General features: G+C 40.9%; 2 pseudogenes; both read right to left on the bottom strand.

The window, feature by feature from the left end:
* Window positions 1–733: 733 nt before the first annotated feature.
* LOC149146955 (putative serine/threonine-protein kinase PBL8 pseudogene) lies at window positions 734–5,109 on the bottom strand (annotated as a pseudogene).
* Window positions 5,110–5,297: 188 nt separating this feature from the next.
* Window positions 5,298–9,884, bottom strand: part of LOC149146954 (putative serine/threonine-protein kinase PBL8 pseudogene) — a 69,621-nt pseudogene continuing 65,034 nt past the window's right edge.

Raw genomic sequence — 9,884 nt, 5'->3', positions numbered from 1 at the left:
TCTTCCTTTCGCTCAAAAATGGTGCGACTGTTCGCGACGAAACTGCGCCAACACTTTCTTGCACTTATAGATGATCAGTTATCTGAGATATGTGCTCCAGGTGTTACTGCAGTCCACCTAATCCTACGAATGCTTCTGTACACTCCACCGCCACTACAGTTCTGTAATCAATGATGCATCCTAAAAAAAACTAAGGCTATCCCTACTCTGCGCTCTGATACCAAGATAAAAATCAGACTTGAATTAAAAAGAAGGAGTTACAACTCACAGTTGAGTACTGCACCTGGAGACTGCATTCAAACAAAGAGACTCTCTCCATTCACTCTACTTGCATCAAATGAGCAATTACATCATTAAGTACTTTACTAGATATCAGGAAGTTGCAACCACACTCCTACACTCTAGGAACAAATCCTAAACTAAGGAGATACGTTACAACTTGTGTAACCATTTCTCCATTAATACAAAATAATATTAATTATTTTCAATTGTTTGATTAGAGGAAAATATACTTGAGGTGATGTAAATGCTCCAAGAAAAAAAAAAGTAAGAGTACATCTATCCCATTATTCAAAGTATACATTAAGGAAACATTTGCCATATCCTTCCTATTTTGTAGAGGTTCCAATGTTTCAACAACATCACTCATGAGAGGCCTTGCCTTACGATTTTGGTTAAGGTAGTGACAGGCCAAGCTACAAGCTTTTTGGGCACCTTTCATGAAACACTGTTCTTACAACCTAGGATCAATAATCTGTAGTAACCTTCGCTTATCATTAAAAGTGGATGAGCCCAATCTACCAGGTTGTGTTCTCTGTTTGGTCTAGTCTTATCCACAGACCGTCTTCCAGTAAACAGCTCAAGGAGCACTACACCAAAGCTGTAGACATCACTTCTAGCCATCAAATGCCTAGTCATAACATATTTAGGAGCCGCATAACCATATGTCCCCATGACCCGTGTCGAAACATGAGTTTCATCTCCCTGCGATCCATATTTTGCAAGTCCAAAATTAGATATCTTAGCTGTATAGTCCAAATCCAATAAAATGTTGGATTTTCTGAAATCTCTATAGATAACTGGTTTCTATGCTCCATGAAGAAAATCAAGCCCTTTGGCAACCCCAAGTGCAATCATCATCCTTGTAGACCAAGGAAAAGGAACAGATGCCTTCCGAAATAGATGATTCTCGAGACTGCCACGAAACATGAACTCGTAAACCAGCAATCTATGGTCATCCTCGCAACAATAACCTATCAGTTTAACCAAATGGGGATGACTCAGCTGTCCCAGAAAAATAACTTCCGTCAGCCATTCCCTGTGGCCTTGAAAACCATTTTTGTTGAGAACCTTCACTGCAACAGGCAGAGGTTTGAGGCCTTCTCTGACATTCTCATCTACATAACCTTTATATACAGTTCCAAAGCCTCCTTCCCCCAAAATATAATCGGAACGGAAACTTTTGGTGATGACCTCTAGTTCAAACAATGTGAAAACTAGCACGTTGGATCCAGAGTCTTGTATCAGGTCTTCTACAGCCCTAGGAGTTAATGGATTGCCTAGATATGTTGAAGACAAGGATAGTCTCTTAACCTGAGTGGGCTTTCTACCTATTGCAGGAGATGTGTCTTGTTGTTCTTTCTTGCGTTGATGTTCTTGTTGTGCTAATAGTACCAGCTGTGTCTGGAACGTGCCTAGTTTGGCTATGGGAACAATACTGGTGACAACAAAATCCTCTCATGTACTACAGTTTCCCATGATCAATTTCAACCCAAATGCATCCTTCCCTATTCATACCTCCATGCTCCACTATTGCACCAACCACACAACAACACACTATTGCAGTCACTGCAAAAGTGAGTCTAGCATATAAGAAAATGGGCTCTCAAAATCTGTGTTTACACTTGTAGATGAACAGTAATGCGGTGACATGCTCACAACATAGTTCCATGATTTTCTCTTGGAAAAGCTTACAACACTGCCCAATAAGCTCCTTCTCTAAGCGAATTTAGGTAGGCATATAGACACAAGTTGATGAATGACAGTAAGTAAGGATGACAACAAATACTAAATGAGCCCAGAAGCTGTAAACTTTTCACCAACAATATCCATATCAACGATGTACAACGTCGTCTGCACAGGATATCTCTTTCAATCAAAGCAGAGAAACGAGCTCGCCATATGTTGAGATGAGGATTAACAGCATGACAAAAGACCTCAAATGCTACGTTCTCTTATTTTCTATCACAATCTAGTGACAAAACCAAACACTGACATTTCCTAGCTTCCTCTGGATATTTCAATACCTGAACTGCTGCACGGGAGGGTCTTTGAGCCAATCACTCATTCGGTCATATCTTTTGATCTGGGAGCTAGTTTTTGGAGTGTAATATACCATTGGAAAGCTCTTTTCGAGCTGCTCCTGATGAACAGACTTATGACATGTTTTGTGCTGATTATCATGTGCAAAACATCTAACCAAACCAAACATAGTAAGAGCTCATGTTGATCCCTAGTGACAGGCTATGAAGACTGACTCTAACATTGGCTCCATTGGGGATGGCAGCTCCTTGGAGGTGTCAAGAACACTGTAGACCAAGTGCCTCATCCATTGGGAAATACGGTCAACTAGCTGCAAACTCAAAACAACTCATACCAATCCAAACATACACATACTGTAAACTGTAAATAAAAAATACTGGAGACTGAAATGCTGCCTTTGGCATCTTATTTATGCACAGTCCTACCCTACTTTGCAACCAAATCAATAGATCAAGTGATATTGTAATGCCAGACTAACCAGTCAAGTAACTATGACAAAGATGTGGTTGTTTGATAGTGTTTGAACCAGAACATAGTTGGAAATCCTACCAGCAATATATACCCATAGTACCTATGGCTTTGTAACAGGCAACTTGGTTTTTCTTTCAACTTAAAAATATATTCCATACATGCAGCTATAGGATCATAGAAACCAAATTCTATCTGCTGCCCCAACTCATTAACATATGCTCTTGGCTGGAGATTGTCACATCCTCACTGTAAATCACAACATCCTTCCATCCAACCGTCTAAAGGCAGCCTTATCTTTTCTTCTTTGGGAGGAGGGAGAATTTCCAAGAACTGTTTAGGGTATTGGAATTCAAGTGATTTAATTTGGACATCCAATAGTTCAATTTCATTTTCTAATCTTTCAACCACTAAGCCAAGAAAACAATATTTATTCTCAGGTGTGAGTCGACTAGATTTCAAGCTAAGAAGCAATGATGTTAAAAAACTTTGATCAATCTGAAATTTTGCTATCTCATCCCTTAAAATAAATAACATTTCACTAGATAACGGATTTGCCACATACCCTGTCATTAGTGATTACCATCAATGTTCTGAAAACTGGATTCTTTAGCAGTGAAGTCAAAGCTCAGGATCTTGAACAATGGAGTCATCAGGTAGATGATTTCAGCCTTCATATGTGACTGGCTGTTGTCCACCATCAGCGATCATATCTACAAATTGAATGATCTTTCCCAGAGAAGATTTGTCACCTCTTCCCCAGTATGGTCGCCACTATGTTAGTGCCTGGATCTACTTCTTTAAGTGTGGAACCATATTCCACAAAATCTGCCCTTTTACTGCTATTTCAATCTTTGACTGCAGATATTAAACCCTGAAATTCTCAACCACCTCTGAATTTGTGCAACTGGATCAACAGAATGTGAAGCAGGTTTGCATCCTTCTATGTCAGAATGTTTTTACTGCCCATCTTTTTAGAAAACCATTACGCTCCTACTCTTTCAACAACATCTAAAACTTATCAAGCCTCCGTTTAGAAGAACCTCTATCAAAGAAGTGATCGCATGTCTGAAGACAAGTTATCACCATCCGAATGAGAAAACAGTGCTCTGGTGGATCCAGTGTGTCAAGCTCTGCAGTATCATGTCCAAAGAAAAGAACCAAATAAAGAGTATCAAAAAATCACAGATGAAGCAACAAGACGATAATTGTATAGCTCTCCTAGAAGGCGCATGTGTGCTATACATCGTTGCTGCATTCCATAGTCATTTAGCTTGAGACCTAGCCTGATTTCTCCAAAACCTCATTAACAATAGCAACAACAACGCTTCTTGGTGACGACTTAAGCTTGACGTAAGAGATGCAATAAGGTGTACTTTGACCATACTTTCCCTTGTGAACCTTCATAAAACACTTCAAGACATATGGTTCGTATTCACTCTAGGGTAGTTTGCGAAGTTGAAGGAGAACATGCTCTATAGTCTGAAAAAGAAGTTTCCGCACATACTGATGCAAAGGAGGCCAAACTTTAGAAACCCTGGAAGATTTTTCAGGAGGCTTACAAAGATAATAAGCATTCTCAATGAATGTACTGTGTGGAGCATCAAGATTTTTCACATTTTTCAATTGCATCATTATTTCTAACAATGTTTGCCATGTGTATGGTTGTTTTAGGTGAACGATACAAGAAACGCCCACAGGTTTTGAGAAAATTTCATGAAACATCAATATTGTGATGAGTGAAGTCATCCAAGCAGGACTTCATTTCAATGATAATGACTAGTTGGACCACCAGCATTATATGCTTCCCAAAATGTATTATATAGGCCATGGGTTTTTTGTTTTTTGTTTTTTTACACCTTTCCTCAAATTTTCAAATGCCAGCTGCCTTGTTTCAGCCCATCCTTCAATACGCACAATGAGAAAAGATGCAATAAATTCTGCAGTCTCAGATCTAGCCTGTTCAATTGGAATATTTTCATCAAGGGCACCTCTTGATTTTCTGGGGATGCTGTGGCTAAATTTTGCATGGTTCATTTCGAGAATGATAATAACAGTTTTGACAGCATGTGTATTGAAATTCCCCATTTCAGGTTCTATTCTATATATTTCACCTGCAAGCTTTGCCATGGCAGCCACTTTGAGTTGGCCATCAAACCTGTTAGCAAGGCTCAACACTGGTTTTGGATACTGAGCCAAATTGTTAGAGTTATTGTCAAAGAAAGAACCCATCTCAATGAAACCCTCTGCTCGCTTCTTTGCAATACTTCTAGCACACCATGCACCAATACTATGACCTACAATAAAAATTTTACTCATAGATAGTTCTCCAAGTATAAATCCCTGTTCTTTCACCCTTGTGATCATCCCATCTATGATGGGCTTCAATCATTGATGTACTTAAGCTCCTTTCACCAGGATCAAGAATTGTTGCCCACAGACGGAAGGAAAAAATGTTTTATACAAGTTTTATTAGAGGAAAATATGCTTGAGGTGATGTAAATGCTCTAAGAAAAAAAAAGAGGTAAGAGTACATCTATCCCATTATTCAAAGTATACATTAAGGAAACATTTGCCATATCCTTCCTATTTTGTAGAGGTTCCAATGTTTCAACAACATCACTCATGAGAGGCCTTGACTTAGGATTTTTGTTAAGGCAGTGATAGTGTTGGCATTATGATTCAGGTTTGGCGCTATGGCACAGGTGTTGTACTTGATGGCAACTCACTCAAGTGGAAAATCTTTGTTCAGGCTCTCAAAATGATAGAAAATAAGGGGTTCGCGGGTACTTCGTTCAAAAGGTGCGGACCTGCAGGCACACCATTCACAAAGTGCGGTCATGTCCGCAAGTTATCCGAACAGAAGGTGCAGACCCCAGTACACGCACTTTAATGCAGAGAAAAGCACTTGCATGTGGGAAATCCTATGGTAGTCCATGGTATTTAGTTCGACGTATATGTTCATATGGTTTTGGTCCGTGGTATAGCATCTAAATTATTGAACCCTGGTTTTGGGTCCCTTGTATTGGTTTTCTATGGTTTTGATCCATGGTTTGAGTAAGGGCTTGCCTATAAAAAGGAAATGAGATCATTTGGCTAGTCACTTGTGAAATTTGAATATCTTAAGATCTGAAATTTTGGGTGATCGGTTTGAAAAGCTAGAACTAAATCAAGGTGAAATCTATAAATTGTAAGGTGAATCTATTGATAGGTCATGATCTCTCTAGCGCATGATCATATCTGTGGATCTGACTGTCTGTGGCACATTGGAGGACTGTTAATTTGGCTCTATTCGGAGGTCCGTAGGCGATCCACAGCGCAGGTGCGGGGGTCCGCAGCGCAGCAGAAGGCGCAGGTGCGGGGGTCCGCAGTGCAGCAGAAGGCGCAGGTGCGGGGGTTCGCAGCGTAGCAGAAGGCGCAGGTGCGGAGGTACGCAGCGTAGCAGAAGGAGTGGGTGCGGGGGTCCGCAACACAGCAGAATGCGCAGGTGCGGAGGTATGCAGAGCAGCAGAAGGCGCAGGTGCGGAGGTACACTTTCGGGTAGACAGTGCGGGTGCAGAGCTATGCAGTCCAAACACAGAAGAACTGCGGATATTCGCAGGTTTCTATTGGTGAAGTTACGGACTTTTCTTAAAATATTTGTTGGCTGCCTTTTATCTATTGTTGCAGAGTTCTGGGTTTAGATTACTGGTATTGCTTTTCTGGTTACTGCATTCTGAGAAATTATTGGTTGATTCATTCGGTGATTGTAAAAGGAGATTGGTTGATTCACATGTACTTGATGATTATTTGATGTTCATGGATCCAATTGTTGAATTGAGGCTTCTGTGATCCATATCAAGTTTAAGAGAAGATCGTCGGCGAAAATCACAAGATAAATGTTGGGTTGTGTTATATTCTTTCCACATAGTTAATAGGAGGTTTGAAGGGCACCCGTAACCCCACTTTATGGGGTCCGGGGCAGCGCCCCGGAAAATTTTGGTTTTGGACCATATGTTAGGTTGGGCAGACCCACCTATGGTTTTGTGCATGATTTTTGCACATGTTTTTTGGACGCGATGGTTTTCGGTCCATGGTATTGGATGCTTCAGCATGTATAAATATGTATTGTAACATTGAAAGGAACATAATGAAAAATCAAGCTGGTAGTCCCGGTTTTGGGATCCAGGGAAAAATCTCTGTGCATATGTGTTTTATGGGTTATGCTCTCGCATTGTTTATTTTCTTTGTTTAAGAATTCGTATGCAGGTAATTTCTGTACAGGGTTAAAACCTAGATTTGGTATTGGAGTTGTTTTGTCTTCAAGGGGACGCCTTTGTTGCTGAGGGGTTTCGCTCGGGCCTGTGGTAGACCCTGTTCAGTGGGAGATCTGCGAGATCGATTCTGGTGGTGAAAGAAGATGGCGAGCAGTGGAAAGATAGAGATTGAGAAGTTCAATGGTCAGAATTTTGAGTTGTGGAAACTCAAGATGGAGGATTTGTTGGTGGATAAAGATCAATGGATCGCGGTAGATCCAGGTACTAAACCATCGGGAGTGACCGATGAAGAATGGAAGAAGTTGGATCAGAAGGCAAAGAGCACAATACGATTGTGTGTCTCAGATTCAGTATTGTTGAATGTATCAGGGGAAGCTACGGCAAAGGCTTTGTGGGTCAAGTTAGGGACTTTGTACCAATCTCAGTCTCTGGTGAATAAACTATTCCTGCGGAAAACGTTGTATAACCTGAGGACGAAAGATGGAGACTCGGTGACAGAGCATCTGGATGCATTTAATACTATGGTAAGTCAGTTATTATTTGTTGATATTAAAATTTCAGATGAAGATAAGTGCATCAGTCTATTGTGTTCTCTACCAAATTCATGGGATAGTCTGGTTATTGCATAGGTAGCAATGCAACTGCTTTGCAGTTTGATGAAATAGTCTCAGCCTTGCTGATGGAGGAGATGAGACGGAAAAATATGGACAACCAGAATGGTGATGCCTTGTCTGTACGAGGACGGTCCCAGAACATAAACAAAAATAAGTCATCGAGTGGGAGATCTAAATCTAGAGGCAGATCTAAATCTCCAGGAAAACCTACAAAGGTGGTGTGCTGGAAATGCGGAAAGGAAGGGCACTTCAGAAGGGATTGTAAATCTAAAGCTCCTAATAAAGGAAAGGGATCTGATGATGCTCCTTCTGCAGAGGTGAAAACCACCTCAGATGAAGGTGGGGATGTGTACTTGGCTTCTTCAAGTACACATGTAGATCATGAGGCATGGTTGATTGACTCAGGTGCATCCTTTCACTTCACTCCCCATAGAGAGTGGTTCTGTGAGTATGAGAAATACGATGGTGGTGATGTCTTCTTAGGAGATGATAGGAAGGCTAGAATCATTGGTCGGGGAAAAGTAAAGTTGAAGTTGCAAGGTGGAAGGGTTAGAACACTTCCGGGTGTTCTACATATTCTTGCATTGGCCAAAAATCTGATTTATGTAAGCAAGTTGGATGATGTAGGTGTAAAGACGGTGTTCGAGAAAGATACCTGCAATATGGTTCGAGGAGCACTGATATTGATGCGGGGAGTTCGGATTGGAACTCTGTACAAGCTGCAAGGTAGCACTGTTGTTGATGGGTGCAATAGTTCTATGGTTCCTGAAAATGGAGTAGAAAATCTAGTGGTCTCTGGAGAGAAGACCATGTTGTGGCATCAAAGGCTTGGACATATTGGAGAGAAGGGCCTTCGAATACTTCATGGTAAAGGTATGGTAGAAGGTATGAATGATAGCTCTCTGGATTTTGATTTCTGTGAAAATTGTGTGTATGGGAAGAAAAATTGGGTGAGTTTCCCCTCTGGTGGTAAGAGGACGAAACAGATATTAGAGCTTGTGCACAGTGATGTGTTTAGACCTGTGAAGGTTCCATCACTAGGTAAGTCTGTGTACTATGTATCATTTATAGATGACTTCTCAAGGAATACATGGATATATTTCCTTAAGAAGAAATATGAAGTCTTTGACAGGTTTAAAGAATTTAAGGCTCTGGTGGAAAATCAGACAGAGAAGAAGATAAAGGTGTTGAGGACAGATAATGGTGGAGAATTTTGCAGCAAGGAATTTGAAGAATTCTGTAAGAAGCATGGTATAGCACGACAGAAGACTACTCCATATACACCTCAGCAAAATGGAGTCGCAGAAAGAATGAACAAGACGTTGATGGAAAGGGCAAGAAGCATGCTCAGTGGTGCTGGGTTAGGACAGGAATTCTGGGCAGAGGCGGTGGATACTGCATGTTACCTAGTCAACAGGTCACCTTCATCAGCGTTGGAGGATAAGACTCCACAAGAAGGATGGACTAGTAAGAAACCCTCTCTTTCACATCTGAGGGTATTTGGATGTGATGCATATGTACATGTTCCAAAGGAGAAACGAACCAAGTTGGATAGTAAATCTGAAAAGTGCATCTTTATTGGGTATAAGGATGGTTTAAAGGGTTATAAGCTTTGGAACCCAGTCACACGGAAGGTTGTGTACAGCCGAGATGTGGTGTTTAGAGAGGTAAAATATGTTATTCAACATGAAATCCAACCAAAGGAACCTGAGAAGATAGAGTTTGAGCCAAAGGAGGAAGAATCAGACTCTACATTAGAAGAGGAATCAGAAGATGAAGAGCCACAAACTCTGGCTGTGAGAAGATCAGTTCGAGAAAGAAGGCAACCAGAAAGGTATAGTCCATCTGCTTTTGCTTTGTTTGTTACTGATGATGATCCCAGAACTGTGAAGGAAGCAGTGGATTCAGAGGATGGAAAAGTCTGGAAAGAGGCCATGGTTGATGAAATGGCATCTTTGCACAAAAATGAGGCTTGGGATCTGGTGGAGTTACCGGCTGGAAGGAAACCTATTGGCATCAAATGGGTGTTCAAGAAGAAGACAAATGCGAAAGGAAAGGTGGAGAAATACAAAGCTCGGTTGGTAGCAAAAGGTTATTCCCAGGTGCCAGGAATTGATTTTGGTGATATTTTTTCTCCTGTTGCCAAGGTAACTTCTATTAGATTACTTTTATCTGTTGCTGCTGCTTTTGATTTTGAGGTAGAACAGATGGATGTGAAGATAGC

This window comes from Pinus tabuliformis, chromosome 9, assembly GCF_031772625.1.
Source record: "Pinus tabuliformis cultivar Carrire ecotype Pingquan chromosome 9, CPIR1, whole genome shotgun sequence".
NCBI lineage: Eukaryota > Viridiplantae > Streptophyta > Pinopsida > Pinales > Pinaceae > Pinus > Pinus tabuliformis.
Note: the sequence above shows the minus strand (reverse complement) of the source record. Positions and strands in the feature narration are given on the sequence as shown.